Here is a 20411-nt window from a genome sequence, read left to right on the forward strand (position 1 = left end):
GTCTACAGGAATAGTGCCAGAAGACTGGAAGATAGCAAATGTTGTCCCCTTGTTCAAGAAGGGGAGTAGAGACCACCCCGGTAACTATAGACCAGTGAGCCTTACTTCTGTTGTGGGCAAAAGCTTGGAAAGGTTTATAAGATGTATAATCATCTGGAAAGGAATAATTTGATTAGAGACAGTCAACACGGTTTTGTGAAGGATAGGTCGTGCCTCACAAACCTTATTGAGTTCTTTGAGAAGGTGACCAAACAGGGGGATGAGGGTAAAGCAGTTGATGTGGTGTATATGGATTTCAGTAAAGCGTTTGGTAAGGTTCCCCACGGTAGGCTACTGCAGAAAATACGGAGGCATGGGATTCAGGGTGATTTAGCAGTTTGGATCAGAAATTGGCTGGCTGGCTGGCAGACAAAGGGTGGTGGTTGATGGGAAATGTTCAGACTGGAGTCCAGTTACTAGTGGTGTACCACAAGGATCTGTTTTGGGGCCACTGCTGTTTGTCATTTTTATAAATGACCTGGAGGAGGGCGTAGAAGGATGGGTGAGTAAATTTGCAGATGACACTAAAGTCGGTGGAGTTGTGGACAGTGCGGAACGATGTTACAAGTTACAGAGGGACATAGATAAGCTGCAGGGCTGGGCTGAGAGGTGGCAAATGGAGTTTAATGCAGAAAAGTGTGAGGTGATTCATTTTGGAAGGAATAACAGGAAGACAGAGTACTGGGCTAATGGTAAGATTCTTGGTAGTGTGGATGAGCAGAGAGATCTCAGTCCATGTACATCGATCCCTGAAAGTTGCCACCCAGGTTGAGAGGGTTGTTCAGAAGGCGTACGGTGTGTTAGCTTTTATTGGTAGAGGGATTGAGTTTCGATTTTGTTGCAAAAAACTTTCGGGAGTTCTGTGAACCAGAAAATAGCATAAGCCATACCCGCTGTATGCATCACCGCTTTATTCCCCCCTGCCCCAAATTCACAGTAGAGATACAGAGCTTACGGCGAGATACAGAGATTACGGCAGAGATACAGAGATTACGGCAGAGATACAGAGATTACGGCAGAGATACAGAGATTACGGCAGAGATACAGAGATTACGGCAGAGATACAGAGATTACGGCAGAGATACAGAGATTACGGCAGAGATAACGGTAGAGATACAGAGATTACGGCAGAGATAACGGTAGAGATACAGAGATTACGGCAGAGATACAGAGATTACGGCAGAGATACAGAGATTACGGCAGAGATACAGAGATTACGGCAGAGATACAGAGATTACGGCAGAGATACAGAGATTACGGCAGAGATACAGAGATTACGGCAGAGTTACAGAGATTACGGCAGAGTTACAGAGATACAGATTATGGTAGAGATACAGAGATTACGGCAGAGATACAGAGATTACGGCAGAGATACAGAGATTACGGCAGAGATACAGAGATTACGGCAGAGATACAGAGATTACGGCAGAGATACAGAGATTACGGCAGAGATACAGAGATTACGGCAGAGATACAGAGATTACGGCAGAGATACAGAGATTACGGCAGAGATACAGAGATTACGGCAGAGATACAGAGATTACGGCAGAGATACAGAGATTACGGCAGAGATACAGAGATTACGGCAGAGATACAGAGATTACGGCAGAGATACAGAGATTACGGCAGAGATACAGAGATTACGGCAGAGATACAGAGATTACGGCAGAGATACAGAGATTACGGCAGAGATACAGAGATTACGGCAGAGATACAGAGATTACGGCAGAGATACAGAGATTACGGCAGAGATACAGAGATTACGGCAGAGATACAGAGTTTACGGCAGAGATACAGAGTTTACGGCAGAGATACAGAGTTTACGGCAGAGATACAGAGTTTACGGCAGAGATACAGAGTTTACGGCAGAGATACAGAGTTTACGGCAGAGATACAGAGTTTACGGCAGAGATACAGAGTTTACGGCAGAGATACAGAGTTTACGGCAGAGATACAGAGTTTACGGCAGAGATACAGAGATTACGGCAGAGATACAGAGATTACGGCAGAGATACAGAGATTACGGCAGAGATACAGAGATTACGGCAGAGATACAGAGATTACGGCAGAGATACAGAGATTACGGCAGAGATACAGAGATTACGGCAGAGATACAGAGATTACGATAGCAAAAGACATAATCGTAGAAATGACAATGAAGGCAATGGAACGCCTAATGTACCCACAGGAACCCAAGGTCGCAGCGACCAATAGAGCAGAGCAGTGTCCCATATGTGAAGAGGAAATTAGGAAGTACCTAAAGGGGAAAGGATGGCCCCTATGGTCTGAGTTTTATGCAAATGAAGAGATAGGTCCTGGTAGTACAGGACAAACTTGGTGGGATAATCTGCCCGCGGTCCATAAAAAGAGTTTAGGTAAAGTTCGTAAGCCAATGGCAATCGTGTCCTGTTTGGCACAATTGCGAGGCACAGAGGAGGTCGTGAGGACGCTCCGCAGACAGCTTGTGGAGAAAGAGAAGAGTAGTGGGGGAAAGGTTAGTGAATGCGAAAAAGTAAATGAGCAACTCCAAGAGCAGCTAGCAGCGAAGGACAAGGAGATGGCTGATGTCAAACGGCCACACCAATTTCGTCTAGCTCACCTAAGCAGCTTTCAGACACAATATGATAAGGCCTACCAAGACACGCAACGCACAGTTTTGGTAAGGGAAGAAACGGAACACCAAGTAAAGCAATTAAAGAAGCAATGCGAGGACTTAAAGGCAGCCCCACAAGCACTCCACAGTTCTACAACGGAACAAACGCAGAACTCAGTAGACCACGCCAAATGTAGGCAACAAATTTCATGATTAGAGTCACTGCTCTCAGTACAAAATGGTTTCAGAGACACTTTTCGACCAAATTTAGACCAGGAAGATGGCCCCGATTGGCAGGAACCTATTGAAACTGCCCATCGATACGTAAACGGAACAGAGATTCAGAATAGAGCCCCCCAGGCCCCGAAAAGGAAAGCATCCGCACCACCGACTGCACAGGCAGCACACAACCCTATGAATCAAGTCACCACGCAGCGGAGAGTACCGACAGAAGACCAACCTGATTTTGTGTACACAACACCACTAACCATCACCCAGTTAAGGGATGCCCGTGATAAAATAGAAACCTTTCAACCCACATCAGACCCACACCATTTCTTTGAGCGAGTTAGACAACAGACAGTCTGGACGAACAGAAGCAAGTGAAACTCATAGTAATGAGCCTTGACCCATCCGTTAGTTCAGCCCTTCCCAACCCACAAAATGTAGGAGGAGGTAGCCTCCAGGATATGAAGACAGCTATCCTCGATGCAATTGGCTTTCATAGAGGCGATCCCGTAGAAGGACTCAACCGATGTAAGCAGAAGAAAGGAGAGCACCCAACAGCATTTGCTGGACGCCTCTGGATACACTTCACAGCAGTATTTGGAGATTTAGCCCACGCCCATTTAACTGCAGACAATATGGCCAAATGGACCCGTATTTTAGTCTCCCACGCCACAGATGCAGGACAAAGAGCATGTGCAAATTATGACCCCTCAGACGCCACACACAATGAAGTGTGGGTTCTGAAGAGACTCTCTAGAGCTTGGGAATAATCCGTACATAAAAATGCAGAGCAGGAGAAGGTGGAAGCAAACATGAATCCAGTAAGGACACAGGGTAAATGAAGGTAGAAATGACACAGCACCATAAAGCACAGGGATGCTATAATTGTGGACAGAAGGGACATTGCGCCAGAGAATGCAATGCCCCCCCGAACCAGCAACGGAATCAGCACGCAAATGCCCCACATAGGAACAATGGCAGGTCTATCCACAGCATTAGTGCCCGTTCAGATAATTTGGCCATAAATGGCACCGATTGACGGTGTTCGGACTCCCCAACTTGGGTCTGCGACACGCTCTGGGACAAGTCCGGAAGACCGGTAGTCACAGGCACAGTCCGGGGACACCCCGTAGAGTTCCTTTGGGACACAGGAGGGTCCCGAACCACGTTAAAACGCCTCCACAATGTACTAGCGAGATATATGGCCCAATACAGATACTATCACTCTTAGTGGATTTACAGGACACCTCAAGCAGGGACACATTACAGCCCCTGAGGATATTCTGATCGGTAACATTAGAACCAAGCACCCCAAACAGCAGAGCACATCTTGGGGTAGATTTCATGAGCTCACACAACCTTTCTTTTGACCCCGTGAATAAGTGTGTGGAAAATGGCTAGAGCAGCACGAGCCCCCCGCCACGCTCACAGTAGGAATCTACGAACACAGGATGAGCTCAGTGGGAGATTACTGGTTTGATCCACAAACCATTACCACGGACAAAACAATTAGGGAAGTCTTGAAGAAACAAAAAGCATCTTTTGCCCAGCACAAGCACGATTGCGGTAAATTTCCAGGAATGGTCACCATTATAGGTCCCATCCTAAGCCCCAGAAACAATACAGATTTCCACAGCAAGCCGAGGGAGAAATAGCTGAGGTAATTCAAAGTTTATTGGATCAAGGCGTAATTTGGCCCATAGTCTCAACAAACAATGCCCCGATTTGGCCCGTAAGAAAACCTGATGGTTCATGGAGACTGACCATCGACTATAGAGAACTCAATAAAGTAACTCCATTAGCAGCCACGAGTCCCGAGACAATGTTAAAGCAGGGACTTCAGTCAAAATATTTTACGGTTCTGGATATTAGTAATGGCTTTTGGTCCACTCCATTGGATAAGAATTGGCAGTATAAATTTGCGTTCACCTTCCAGGGACAGCAATACACGTGGACATGCCTTCCACAAGGTTCCACAACTCCCCCTCCATTTTTCACAGACAATTGGCGAATCGATTATCGAAATTTTCCCGACCCGAATGCCTCGTTCAGTATGTGGACGACTTGCTCCTACAAGGAAGAGCACATTTCGCTACTTTCTGAACTATTAGGTCTCCTAAAAGAAATTGGATGTAAAGTCAACCCCCAAAAAGCCCAAATTCTCCAAGAAAAGGACATTTATTTAGGAACAGTTGGGACGCATGGTAAATGTGAGATAGAGCAAAAACGTATTGATTCAATTGTTAAATTGCCCTTGCCCCATAATGTTACAGCACTCCAGTCATTTTTAGGGCTGGTTGGTTATTGCAGGAACCATATAGACGGTTTTGCCACAAAGGCAGCCCCACTTTCCGAGCTCCTTAAGAAATAGGCCCCATGGAAATGGCTTCCACAGCACACAGATGCCATTGATGCACTAGAACGCGCCCTAGGTACAGCTCCCGCTTTGCAGGTACCAGACCCACACTCCCCGTACGCAATAGAGGTAGCGACAACCGACCGAACCCTTTCGGCCGTACTTCTCCAAGAAAGGCACGATCGTTTAGGACCCGTAGCCTATGCCTCACGAGTTTTAGATCCGATAGAGCAAGGATTTTCAGCCTGCGAAAGGCACTTGCTCGCAGTTTTTTTGGCTGTTCAGTACTTCACGTACATAACAGGACTCAACCCCGGAACCATTTTGACCGAGCACACCCCAACGCAGCCTACTGTTAGACGGTAGGCTGAAGGACGGCCAAATTAGAGCTGCGCGCTGGTCCCTACTCCTACAAGGACACAACATCACAGATATTTACAAGATGGGGACACCACATAGTATTGAATCCGACCAAGGTTCGCATTTTACAGGAAGTGATGAAAAATGTTCTCAATTTTCGGCATGAAACAAAAGTTTCATATTGCCTATCACCCACAATCAAGCGGCATTGTGGAAGGCATGAACCGAACCCTAAAAACGATTAGGAAAATGGTGCAACAGCACAACATGACATGGGACACAGTTCTCCCATTTGCACTGATGTTTATTAGAAACACGGTGTCGAGTTCAATAGGCTACACCCCCCACACCCTCATGACCAATGACCAATGAAGGGTACAGAGTATATATTTGGACTTGATTTGGCCAGCCCCACAGTCACCGCCCTTACCCACGAAAAAGCAGTCCAACAAGTAATGGAAAATATTAAAGCAGCACAGCTCCCTGCAGCTGTTCCACTAGGCGCGAGGAAAAAGCAGAGTAAGGCTTGCTTTGATAAAACAGTACACCCGGTAGAATATACAGTCGGACAGCAGGTGATGGTCTCCCTATACAATCCGAGTTCATTCCTCTCCCCCAAATTTGCAGGACCCTACTCGATTTCTGATAAAGTAAGCCCCTCAGTATATAAAATTACGTATCCAAACGGAAAATCAGGATGGTTTCATATAAACCAACTTAAGGTTTATGGAACTCAGTGCAGCCACTCACACCACATTTCACTGGTAATAGCAGACAACTATGACCCGCCCACTGGCAACCTTATCCAACCCTCCCCCAGCCAGGACAGCACATCCACAGACACGACTTTGACTCCGCCCCCAGGGATGAGTTTCCACCTCAAACTTGATTCGGCTGATAGCGACAGCACAATGGACTTACTCGAGATCCCCGACCAATGGCAAAACAGACCAGGCCCCAGTCACTACAGCCCCAGTAACACCGACCAAGATATGTTTGGCCCCTCAGATACCATTTATTTGCCTCAACCAGAACCAGACCCACCGCCCAACGATACAACTTCCCCCTTTGCCAAGAAACAATTGCACCGCGATAACTCTTGTCGGTTGACCAGAAATGATTAAATGGATCCCACGACGGCCCACGTGGCCATGGCACAGAAACGCCAGACACGGGTTTGGCAACCGGGAGATGGTGTTGACTCAGAGTCTGACTCCCACCATGGTAACCCCTTTACGACCCTTTTCGGAATGGAACCCTGAGGTGTCCAGATGATGAGAGAAAGAAACTGATTAAGATTTACGGTGTCCTATTCTCTGATGGAGCCTGCCCACTTTTCTTTCTTTAATTTGTTATTTTTAAATGTTGAACACTCGTCTTTGGATGACTATTTGTGTCGACCTCTCACAACATTTTTGATACAGTTTCTTCTTTCGGTCTCATGCTAAATTTCTTGATGCAGTCATAACTACTCTTTTGACGCCAAAATGGTAGTTAAAGGAACAAGTTTGGCGGAAGTCCATAGATATTCAAATTCTTTCCGTTCTTGTGAGGTCACCCAGGCAGTGGAGTAATGGCACTAATCCTCGCCCTGCCTGAGGACCCCCTATGTATTTAGTCAGCCAAGCTCGGGTAGTGGAGCAACGGCACTGATCACCGCCCTACCCGGGGATTCCACCCATTCTTGCCCCATGTCCCTCTGATTTGGAAAGTTATTTTCAAAACTCTTTTAGTGTTCTTTTAGGTGTGGTTTAAAGAATGCACTTTGCCACAGTTTTTTTTTTGCTTTCCGATGACCCTCCGGTCACTACCCCCAACATATTCAATACACTTGGTTGAAACAAAATCTGCTGCTATGGAAAACTACATCAACAGTGGACGGAGACATTGTCCACCCACTCAATGCATCGACCACAGGCTGCGAGATTGCTCGCACTGTGACAGAATTTTTTCTCTCTCGGATGTCTTGTCTCCAAAATGGTTGGTTTAAAAAAAAAATGAGGGAGTCACACATGGTGACAATTCTAATGGGAAATTGATATTAAGGATAAACGGACAGACAAACGAGATATTAAACAAAGGTAATAATAGATATTATAATAATAGATATTATTACCGCCAGGAATATACGAGGATACAAAGAACAAAAGGCAAGATGAAGACAGAACTGATGACCTCCATCATGATCATCGTTGGATCACTACAGTTGCACATGTCGACGGCCCCTGTAACCCACACCACATTGGCCCCAAACACAACCATACCACACGATACCCCTATCCCGGACACCACACCTCACATGGAAATAAACATTGATACCCCCACATGGTGCGATGACATCATAAAATGGTATTCCCTCTCATACACGGTAGAAGCTCTATTAGTTATTGCAATACTATGTAGTGTCGTTCAGACACTTAGACTTCGGAAATGGCGAAGGAGAGCCTCCCGCTCCCCAATATATACACTCAGAGCCCCTTTTTCGGACTTCAACAGACCCCACACTCTTTTTGAAGCCTTTTTCTGACTAATAAATTCCACGGTTTTCAATAAAAGTTGCATTTTCTATAAATGTGATCAGTTTAAGTAGAAATGTGATGCTGCTATTGTTTAAATTTTTGTACTGGAATTTTGGTTATTAGCTAGCAGCATAAGTGTAGTTTAGGTAAGGTAAGGACAGTTAGAGGTTTCCCTTTGTGTAAAGTTAAATGAATGTTTGAATGTTATAGTGCCCCCTTAGAATTTTTATAGATGTGTGATGTATTAAAAACTTAGGTAAATGTTTCAATCCATAGGACAGAGTAGTATAGAACCTGTCCTTGATTAAGGGTACCCGGCACACCAAAGAACAGATGAAGATTCAGCAGTGTGATCCAAGAGGACGGACTGTAGCCATCTGGGATGGCCACTTACAAAGAAACATGGACAATTGCAAAGACTCAAGGGAATTATGGCCAATACAAGATTCAGACAGGCTCAGAGTCTGAATGTATATTTGTAAGCAAAGAACCAGACTGTATTGAAACCCCCAGCCGATTTGCATTCTAATGACCTATTTCCCCAAGACAAAGGACTGGTATTCAGGTAGCCGATACATTCCAGACGCCACTCCCTTTACTCAGGAAGCATAAACAGCAAGGTCAATGACTGCTTGGGACATGCCCAGCTATCAAGGCACCTGCCCCTTTATTGGCTCAGATCGAAGGCAGTGATCGAAGTCTGCTGAATTATTGGGTCCAAAACTAAGGACCGCCCAAAAGAGCGCGAAACCCCCCAAGGGTAAAGAGAGACATTGCCATGTGTTCGATCTCTTTTGGACCTGGCGCTCCGGCAACGTCTATCTCCAACTGTAGCACCACGACCAGAAGCAAGTCCAAGTTCAAAGCTCGCTACCAGACGGATGAGCCAAGCTGAACCGCAGTTACTTCTCCAGATCCAGCAGATCCAGATTCAAACAAAGGCCACTGATCCTCTGACCTAAGCCGGGTACCTGAAGTTAAGTACAGGTTGTCATAGTGTTAGGTGTAATTTAGCTCGTAGTATTTATGTTGCATGTATAAGTTAATCTTGAGTGTAAATAAAGTATTATTGAACTTGAACTAACTAACTGGTTGTTGGGTCTTTGATCGATATCCGGTTGAACCTTGTGGTGGTATCATTTGATACCTGGTGACACTGAAAGCAATATAATATCAATATCTAGACAAAAGGGCAACTTTATTGACTGCCATATTTATAGCGAGTAAATATAACAACAGTACTGAAATCAAAAGTAGGGATGTATTGTGGAACTGTATAAAGCGTTGGTTGAGCCATAATTGGAATGGTGTGCGCAGTTCTGGTTGCCACATTACAGGAATTGCTCTGGAGAGTTTAGAGGAGATTTACAAGAATGTTGCCAGGGCTGGGAATGTGTAGATACCAGAAGAGATTGGATGAGCTAGGGTTGTTCTCCTTGGAACCAAAAAAGAGGCTCAGTGGTGACCTAATTGTACAAGGTAGAGGGACCTAGACCAGAAAGACTTGCTTCCCCCAAACAGAGGGGTCAATTACCAGGGGACATAGATTTAATGTGACTAGTAAAAGGATTAGAGAGGACAGGAGGAAATAAGTTTTACTCAGAAGGGGTGAGCATCCAGAATTCACAGCCTATGATGATGGTTGAGGTTGAAACGCTCAACACATTTAAAAGATACCTGGATCCATCTGAAGTGTTGTAACCTGCAAGGTCACAGACCAGGTGCTGGAAAATGGATTAAAATGAGCTGCTAGTTTATTTTTTTCACATCCAATTTAAAACGCAGGACTTCAAGGGTAATAATTCAGAGATTTCTATCGAGCCACACTGAAAATGGCCCAGGAGCAGACAGATCAAAAGAATTCACAGTTCTAATGAAACGTCACAGAACTGAATCATTAACTCTCCGCAGATGCTGCCATAACCTGAGTATTTCCAGCAGTTTCTACCTCTATTTCAGTTTTCCAGCATCTGCATCATACTGCTTTTCAAGATGGGAAGATTTACTGTTGCATCTGGCAGCACGGTGGCACAGTGGTTAACACTGCTGCCTCACAGCTCTAGAGATCCGTGTTCAATTCCGGCATTGGGTGACTGTCTATGTGGAGTTTAGATGATTTGGCCATGCTAAATTGCTTCTTAATGTGTAAAATGTTAGGTGGGGTTACTGGGTTCCTTCCGGGCATAGGGTGGAGGCATGGACTTAAATAGGGTGCTCTTTTCAAGGACCATTTTCAGTCCAGACTCGATGGACTGAATGGCCTCCTTCTCCACTGTAGGGATTCTATGATTCTATGAAATAAACAGAGCAGTTGAGAGAAATAAGAGAATAATTATTATAATATAATACACTTGAAAATGATAATAGAGGATGACTTAAGTATGATAAAAAAACAAGGTAGAAAAGCTGACGTTGGTGGGCTGAAAATAGAACTTGAGAAAAAATGGACAACATGTTGTCAAACATTAATGTAGAACACCAACAGAACACCATTTGATTGCAGAGAAAAAAAATCCTGCTTACGAGAGAGAACAAACTCATAATGACTAAAGACATCAGGGAAGAACTGAACCAAGGGTTCAGAAAAATTAACTACATAGACAGCAAAGGAGTGCAGGGTAAGAGAGAATATGAAGCAATTAGGAAATTAGGAGACAAGTCAAAAAATTAATAAGGAAGGCAAAGAGAGAGCAGCAAGGTGACACAGTGGTTAGCACTGCTGCCTACGGTGCCTGGGTTTGATCTGGGCCAAGGGTCACTGTCTGTGTGGAGTTTGCACATTCACACCGTGTCTGTATGGGTCTCATCCCCACAACCCAAAGATGTGCAGGTTAGGTGGATGGCCATGCTAAATTGCCCCTTAATTGGAAAAAAATAATTGGGCACATTTTTTTTAAAAGGAAGACAAAGAGAAACTATTCAAATAAATTAACAAGGAACATGAAAAAAAGTAAAATATTTTACCGGCACATCAATTAAAAAAAAAGACCTTTATTCAGAGTGGAGCCAAAAGAGAAAAGAACAAAGAACAATACAGCACAGGAACAGGCCCTCCAAGCCGAACATGGTACCTGCCTAAACTAAAACCGTATGCATTTACGGAGTCTGTATCCATCCAATTCATATATTTGTCGTGATGTCCCTTAAATGTCACTATCGTACCTACTCCCACCACCTCACCAGGCAGCGCATTCCATATATTTACCACCTTCTGTGTAAAAAAAACTTGTCTCGCACATCTGTTCTAAACTTTTCCCCACGCACTTTAAACCTATGTTCCCTAGTACTTGACTCTCCTATCCTAGGAAAGAGCATCTAACTATCCACTCTGTCCATGGCACTCATAATCTCGTAGACAGGAAAATGCTGGAAAATCTCAACAGGTCTGGCAGCATCTATAAGGAGAGAAAAGAGCGAACGTTTCAAGTCCAGATGACCCTTCGTCAAAGCTCAGAGAGGAGACAGGATAACCCATAACAACGGGGACATGGCAAAAATGCAAAATCATTATCTGCGTGGTACAGTGGTTAGCACTGCTGCCTCACAGCTCCAGTGTCCCGGGTTCAATTCCAACCTCAGGTGACTGTGTGTGTGGAGTTTGCACGTTCTCCCAGTGGTTTCCTCCGGGTGCTCCAGTTTCCCCCCACAGTCCAAAGATGTGCAGGTTAGGTGGATTGGTCATGATGGTCCCTTGGTGTCCAAAAGGTTAGGTGGGGTTACTGGGATATGGTGAAGGCATGGGCTTAAGTAGGGTGCCCTTTCCAAGGGCCAGTGCAGACTCGATGGGCCGAATGGCCTCCTTATGCACTGTAAATTCTATGATTATTTTGTTTTGGTTTACCAGGGTGATAGAATAGGTGAAAATTACATTGAATGCAATATTCTCATTACTCATCTCATTATTCAATTTAAAAAGGGGAAGTATTGAATAAGTTAAACGAACTCCAAGAGGATAAACCCTGGATAGGATGGGTTGCATCCAGACACAGTTGCAAAAGTATCCAGGGAGGAGATTACTACACATATACTACACAAGGGGGAAAGAGAAGAAGCCTAAAGGTCAGTCAGCTGAACAATAATAATAAAAACAATGCACTCCCTTCAAAAGGAGCAAAGAGAAAAAAAAGTATCCTGTCAGCAAGAATGTCGAAGGGAAAATTTTGCTCAACCAACTTTAGAGTTTTTTGAAGAGTTAACAGTGAGAGTAGACAATGGGCATGCAGTCAATATTTATCTGGATATTCAAAAGATCTTTGATAAGGTGCCCAATGATAAGGCCAGCGAATGTGGAGTCAGGACAAGTGGCAGAATGAATTTCTAGCTGACTTAAAGACAGAAAGCAGAGTGGTAGTAAAGTGTGGTTATTCAAGGTGGCAGAAGGTGGGAAGTGGGTGTCCCACAAGAACCAGTCTTGGGACCACTACTGTTCACAATTTACATTAACGATTTGGACTTTAGAATCAATAATACAATTTCTAAATTTGTAGATGACACGAAATTGGGGGCAATATTGAGGAGGACAATGGATGTTATCTATCTTGACTTCCAAAAGGCCTTTGATAAGGTGCCTCACGGGAGACTGCTGAGTAAAATAAGGGCCCATGATATTCGAGGCAAGGTACTAACATGGATTGACAATTGGCTGTCAGGCAGAAGGCAGAGTTGGGATAAAAGGTTCTTTTTCGGAATGGCAACCGGTGACGAGTGGTGTCCCGCAGGGTTCAGTGTTGGGGCCACAGCTGTTCTCTTTATATATTAACGATCTAGATGACGGGACGGAGGGCATTCTGGCTAAGTTTGCCGATGATACAAAGATAGGTGGAGGGGCAGGTAGTATGGAGGAGGTGGGGAGGCTGCAGAAAGATTTAGACAGTTTAGGAGAGTGGTCCAAGAAATGGCTGATGAAATTCAAGGTGGGCAAGTGCGAGGTCTTGCACTTTGGAAAAAAGAATAGAGGCGTGGACTATTTTCTAAACGGTGACAAAATTCATAATGCTGAAGTGCAAAGGGACTTGGGAGTCCTAGTCCAGGATTCTCTAAAGGTAAACTTGCAGGTTGAGTCCATAATTAAGAAAGCAAATGCAATGTTGTCATTCATCTCAAGAGGCTTGGAATATAAAAGCAGGGATGTACTTCTGAAGCTTTATAAAGCATTAGTTAGGCCCCATTTAGAATACTGTGAGCAATTTTGGGCCCCACACCTCAGGAAGGACATACTGGCACTGGAGCGGGTCCAGCGGAGATTCACACGGATGATCCCAGGAATGGTAGGCCTAACATACGATGAACGTCTGAGGATCCTGGGATTATATTCATTGGAGTTTAGGAGGTTGAGGGGAGATCTAATAGAAACTTACAAGATAATGAATGGCTTAGATAGGGTGGATGTAGGGAAGTTGTTTCCATTAGCGGGGGAGACTAGGACCCAGGGGCACAGCCTTAGAATAAAAGGGAGTCACTTTAGAACAGAGATGAGGAGAAATTTCTTCAGCCAGAGTGGTGGGTCTGTGGAATTCATTGCCACAGAGGGCGGTGGAGGCCGGGACGTTGAGTGTCTTTAAGACAGAAGTTGATAAATTCTTGATTTCTCGAGGAATTAAGGGCTATGGAGAGAGAGCGGGTAAATGGAGTTGAAATCAGCCATAATTGAATGGTGGAGTGGACTCGATGGGCCGAATGGCCTTACTTCCGCTCCTATGTCTTATGGTCTGCAGCAGAATTCAGGGGGACATTAATAAATTTGTAGAATAAGCAAATTAAGTTCAACACAGTTAAATGTGAAGTTGTACATTCAGGCAGGAAGAATTGGGACGGTATTTATTACTCGGAAAGTACAAGTCCAGGTGGGAACAGAGGGGTCTTGAATTACAAATGCACCAAACAAAGTTGCGTCACAGGTTAGAAAAGCCAGCAAAAAGCAAACCAAGCACTCGGCTTCATGACTAGAGGGTAGAATTGAAAAGTAGGAATGTTATGCTAATCCCGTATCAAACCTTGGTTAAAGCACACTTAAATATAATGTGTTCAGCTCTGGCCGCCATATTGCAAAATGGATATAGAAGCACTGGAGGGTGCAGAGACGATTTACAATCATTTTACCAGAAATACATGGGTATATAGATCGACAAAAGTTGAAAGGCATTGTTGGTCAAGGATAGAATCAGAGCAGTTGAGAGAGGGTACTGTCTCAGAAAATCTAGATGTAGAATCGGTCTGGGAGGAGCCAAGAAGCAACAAGGGGTGGAAAACAGTAGTGGGAGTTGTCTACAGGCCTCCAAACAGAAGTGTTAAGGATGGCATTAAAAAGATGGTCCGCTTGTGACCATGGAGTGGTTGGTCACATAAAGGGCTGTTCCTGTTCAAAGTCATAGAAAAGGGCTCTTTTTACCCAGATCCGGGTGGAATTTTGATGAAAAGACGTAGGTGAATATTAGAGGAGTAGTTTACCCCTGGAATGGTATGTCTTCTGATCGCCAGACCTGGCAGAAAACAGTGAGAGGTTTGGCTGGAAAGTTGAAGCAGTCTTGTGCTTCACAGACAGTCTCTTTCAGCATGCAGGTGGGAGAAGGGCAAGCTGTAAGGCCCCAGATACAGGAACTGATGACTTTTATTAAGGAAGAATTCCATAAACAGAGGAAAGAAAGGCATGAGGATTGTGCAAAGGCCATTTCAGAAGCTGTGGCACCCCTGAAGAGTGGATGGGGAGGTGTTTGGAGGTGCAGGGGTCACAGATTCGGGAGACTGAAGGAGTGATCGCGGACCACAGCGATCGTGTGGTGGCTCTGGAGGCGGGGGTGGGGCTCCTTGGAGACATTAGTAAAACGCTGAGGGCAAAGGTTGAGGAGCAGGAGAATACCTCGTGAAGACAGAACCTGCGAATAGTCGGCCTGCCTGAAGGAGTGGAAGGTGTGAGTGCCACGAGGTACGTCTCGAGGATGCTGGCGGGACTGGAGGCAGAAGGGGTGCTAGATAAGGCCCCTGAAGTGGACAGAGCGCATAGGTCTCTGAAGCAAAAGCCTCGAGCTGGGGAGCCGCCGCGGGCAGTTATCGTGAGACTCCATAAAATTGTGGAGAAAGAGAAAATTCTACGGTGGGCCAGGGAGAAGCGTAGCTGCGACTGGGAGGGAAATAACGTCCGGATTTATCAGGACATCGGAGCCGAGTTGGCAAAACGGCGGGCAGGTTTCAACAAAGCCAAGGCGGTGCTGTACCGGCGGCAGATCACGTTTGGGTTGCTCTACCCGGCAAAATTATGGGTGACGTTCGGAGGCCGGGAGTATTATTTCAAGACCCCAGAAGCGGCCGAAGACTTCATTAAGGAGCATAAACTGGGTGAGAACTGAGTGGACAATACTTGGGAAGCGGGCTAATTTAGGGGGGATGCCATTTACGGTAGTGAGGGATAGGTTTAGGTACTTGGGGATTCAGGTAGCGAGGGAATGGACGGGGCTCCATAAGTGAAATTTAACGAAGCTGGTGGAGGAGGCCAGGGAGGATCTTAAGAGGTGGGATACACTGCACTTAACATTGGCGGGGAGGGTCCAAGTGGTGAAAATTAATATTCTGCCGAGGTTCTTGTTTATCTTTCAGGCTCTCCCGATCTTTATACCAAAGGCCTTTTTTCGGAAAGTGGACACAATCATCTCTGACTTTGTATGGGCGGGGAAGGTGCCGAGGGTGGGGAGGACTCTGTTGCAGAGGCAGTTGGCGTTGCCAAATTTGCTTCATTATTATTGGGCGACGAATGTGGACTGGGTGCGGCGGTGGTGGGAAGAAGAAGGGGTAGAGTGGGTTAGGATGGAGGAGGAACAGTGCACACATTAATTCTGAAGAGTCACACTGGGTTCAAAACATGAATTATATTTGCTCTCCACCAATGCTGCCAGACCCATAGAGCACTTTCTGAAGTGTACTACAATACAGTCTGGAAACTGGCTGGGGGCAAATGCCCCAAGCTTCAGAACATACACAAAGAAATTCACTGATTTTGCAAGAGTAAATGGACTTCGCCAGCAAACATTAAACAGGTCACTGGTTGACAGGTGATGTTATGTTGTGGTCTACTACCCCCACTTGGAACACTAGGTAACGCTTCCCAAATGCCTGACTCAGGACCAACAGCAGCAGGCTGGATGGAATCTCTAAAGCAGGTGTGTGAAGTCCGGGATGTGAAACAGGAAGCATGCAGACACTCCTGGTGTGTGCCACTCCTCACTAGGAGCGGTTGATTTATAATGTCAGAGTTATCAACCCACTGGAGTTCACTCAAGCTGCACTCTCAGTACAAGGAATTCTGTCACTCTCACTAATGCTTCACCATGAAATCACATCTCCATTTCAGCTTGACAGAGGATGGGGAAAGCTGGGGTTTCTGGGGTCTCCCGACTTCTGCCCCACATTCAGCTCAGAGGTGGTGTAACTGCATCTCAGTACACTGCTCACACAGATTTTCAATGGGTTACAGGCAGTTGCTGGAAACACTTATCTTTGCAGCTGGTTAAAGACCTTGTTGCTGTTTGTCCCTCAAGAACTTGTTCATCAAATGTGAGGTCAGGAACCAGCAAGAGTACATACAGGGTGAGCAGATAACCACAGCAATTGGAGCCTATGCACAAGCCCACACAGTCATTTCCCAGCACTGGGAACAACGATTGCAACAAGACAAAGATCACATCAGTCCAGCTTTGCAAATACACTCTGCACAGGGCAAGTGTTATTGCACCGACAGGGAGTCTGAATGTGAGGGCAATGTGTAAACAGTCCCCAGGCTCTCTCATACAGAGACCTCACACATAACTCCATGGCAGCACGGTAGCACAAGTGGATAGCACTGTGGCTTCACAGCGCCAGGGTCCCAGGTTCGATTCCCCGCTGGGTCACGGTCTGTGCGGAGTCTGTACATTCTCCCCGTGTCTGCGTGGGTTTCCTCCGGGTGCTCCGGTTTCCTCCCACAGTCCAAAGGTGTGCAGGTTAGGTGGATTGGCCATGCTAAATTGCCAGCAGAGAATCGAACCTGGGACCCTGGCGCTGTGAAGCCACAGAGTTAACCACTCTGCTACCATGCTGCCCGGGGACAGTTCCACGCACAGTGACTCTCACTGGAGTGGAGTTCCACACACAGTGATTCTCACTGGGGTAGAGTTTCACCCACAGTGACTCCCACTGGGAGACAGTTACACACACACTGACTCTCACTGGGACACAGTTCCACACACACTGACTCTCACTGGGAGACAGTTCCACACACACTGACTCTCACTGGGAGACAGTTCCACATACGCACTGACTCTCACTGGGGGACAGTTCCACACACACGGACTCTCACTGGGGGACAGTTATACACACACTGACTCTCACTGGGAGACAGTTACACACACACTGACTCTCACTGGGAGACAGTTACACACACACTGACTCTCACTGGGAGACAGTTACACACACACTGACTCTCACTGGGAGACAGTTCCACACACACTGACTCTCACTGGGGGACAGTTACACACACACTGACTCTCACTGGGAGACAGTTACACACACAGACTCTCACAGGGGGACAGTTCCACACACACTGACTCTCACTGGGGGACAGTTCCACACACACTGACTCTCGCTGGGGGACAGTTCCACACACACTGACTCTCACTGGGGGACAGTTCCACACACACTGACTCTCACTGGGGGACAGTTCCACACACACTGACTCTCACTGGGAGACAGTTACACACACTGACTCTCACTGGGGGACAGTTACACACACACACTGACTCTCACTGCGGGACAGTTCCACACACACTGACTCTCACTGGGAGACAGTTCCACACACACTGACTCTCACTGGGAGACAGTTACACACACACTGACTCTCACTGGGGGACAGTTCCACACACACTGACTCTCACTGGGGGTCATTTCCACACACACTGACTCTCACTGGGGGACAGTTCCACACACACTGACTCTCACTGGGAGACAGTTCCACACACACTGACTCTCACTGGGGGTCATTTCCACACGCACTGACTCTCACTGGGAGACAGTTCCACACACACGTCAATGACTCTCACTGGGAGACAGTTCCACACACACGTCAATGACTCTCACTGGGAGACAGTTCCACACACACACTGACTCACTGGGAGACAGTTCCACACACACTGACTCTCACTGGGGGACAGTTCCACACACACTGACTCTCACTGGGGGACAGTTCCACACACACTGACTCTCACTGGGAGACAGTTTGTTCTTTCTCTTTCTCTCTCTCTCTTCCTCCCCTCACATTTGTGAATTGACATCTGGCATATTTTACTGTTCACGTCAAAGTACAAACTTGCAGTCATTTTGTTTTAAAATATTTGCGAAATAAACCTGAGGGTGACGTGTCCGGGACTCAATCAGACCGTTTAATCCGCGGGAACGCCCTTATCCAATTTCTTCCTGACAGGAGAGCGACCTCGCGGAAACACGTCCCTCCTCATCCGGCTGACCCTACACCGCACATCCGGTTCTCAGCCGTGATCGTTCGCTTCGCTCACCATCTTGGTGAAAGCGGTTCTGTGTCTCTTCGGGCTCCATCTTGGTAAAGGTGATCATGTATCTCTTCTGGCGCCATCGAGGTGAGGGCGGATTTGTATCTCTTTGGGCGCTATCTTGGTGAAGGCGGTTCTGTCTCTCTTCGGGCGCCATTTTGGTGAAGGCGTTCTGTGTCTCTTTGGGCCCCAGCTTGGTGAGTCCCATTTGTGAGAACATTTTCCTTACCAATTTATATATATGGCACGGTTGCTGTCCCCGATCTGGTTCTTCACAATAAACTCCAAATTCCTCCCAACTAGCTGATTCCTTTCGTTTTGCTTCTCATTGGTTTGCACTTTCGTTTATTGGTGCGACTAAAGATTCTAGTCCCATCTGAAGACTATTCTGTAGCCATCCTTCTATTAGGTAATTTATTCAAGCTGTGGCCTCTACTTGAACTTCATTGTCATTCGGGACAACAACAATCAGATTTCTCTCGAGTGGACTCTTTTTCTGGTTTGTGATTGTTTTCTAACAGAAAAGTCACTTTCAGACCAACTACTGGAACTTGCATTTTTACTTATTAATTTCCATTCTTTTACCCCATTCTGCCAGTCCATGGACCTCAATCAGCCATCACCTTGAACATTGAATCAATATTTAAACTTGTCCGTAGCTTTGCCTGTATGACCCATAAGGATCAAATCCCTACATTCACTGGACTCCTCCAGAACAAATGTCACCAGAGATTCCGCTTTCGGCAATGGGCCTTTGGATGGGATAACTCTGTCCTGAACATCATGGTCACTCAACCTACCACTATCCTGCCCCTGATCAACGGTAGATCCCCAACATAGTCATCACAAGACATGAGTATGTGAGGTGCAGGATGCCTCATCGCCTTCTACCAGGACTTTTCCATTCCTTATGGTGCTCTCTTTCATAATACCCCATATCCTCAGAATTAAAACCTATCTTGAATGTTCATAGAATCCCTACAATTCTTGAATGCTCATATATGATGTTCTCGAGCTCTGTGGGTTTTCTGCAAGACCCTTCTCTCCATGTAAAGTATTCAAATGTGTAGGAAAAAAATTGAACTAATTGTAGTTCCCTCTAGGGCAGAGGGACTATCGGCCAGCATAGAATGTAATTTGGGATACCTCCCATAGGTAGAAACCATCTGAAGCAAATTTGTTACATCAGCACCCATGTCAATGCAATTTTTGATCTGCTAAGAATTTGTGCAGCATTTCATCCGTCACTGAGTGGTTCCTTTCACTGAGACGGTTGCTGAAGGACTTTCAGCAGCGGCATTCATGACCACAGTGTTCACCTTTTCATACACATCTCTAAATTCATCAATAGCAAATTCCCCTCCATTATCTGTCAGAAACTTAGTGTAAATCTAAGTCTGGGTCAACTTTAGCTACAATTATCTTTTTGTCCTTGCTATGTATCGCTGTGGAAAACCTAAATCTGGTTGTCCCCCAATAAAATGTAAAATTAAAATCTTTCTGTCATTGTCCCATACCTTTAGATCCATGACAACCACCTCATTATAGTTACGTGCCAATGGAAGACTGAAAATAGAATGTGGCGGTGTATTCCAATAGTTTATATATATTTTACATTTTGCATTAATCGCCTTGATGAGCTTTGAATATTCCACATCAACCACATTGCATCTTTTAGCAGGATTCCTAATCCTTGACAAGAAGGATATGTGTAGCTGAAAGAAAACATCTTTTTTTTCTTTGATTCTTATCACCTGATGTCATTAATACTTTTCTAACATTCCGGT

At 45.7% G+C, this 20411-nt stretch overlaps 1 protein-coding gene across 6 annotated transcripts in view; it reads right to left on the reverse strand.

Moving 5' to 3' along the window:
* Positions 1-18563, reverse strand: part of exd3 (exonuclease 3'-5' domain containing 3) — a 1321659-nt gene extending 1303096 nt beyond the window's left edge. For 3 of the 6 annotated variants that reach the window (XM_072488031.1, XM_072488030.1, XM_072488028.1), the window contains exon 1: positions 18464-18563. The gene's annotated coding sequence lies outside the window, so the exon portion shown is untranslated. The remainder of the gene's footprint in view (positions 1-18463) is intronic. The other 3 variants (XM_072488034.1, XM_072488032.1, XM_072488029.1) reach the window with 1 other exon arrangement.
* Between the last annotated feature and the right edge of the window lie 1848 nt (positions 18564-20411).

Source organism: Scyliorhinus torazame, chromosome 22 (assembly GCF_047496885.1).
Source record: "Scyliorhinus torazame isolate Kashiwa2021f chromosome 22, sScyTor2.1, whole genome shotgun sequence".
NCBI lineage: Eukaryota > Metazoa > Chordata > Chondrichthyes > Carcharhiniformes > Scyliorhinidae > Scyliorhinus > Scyliorhinus torazame.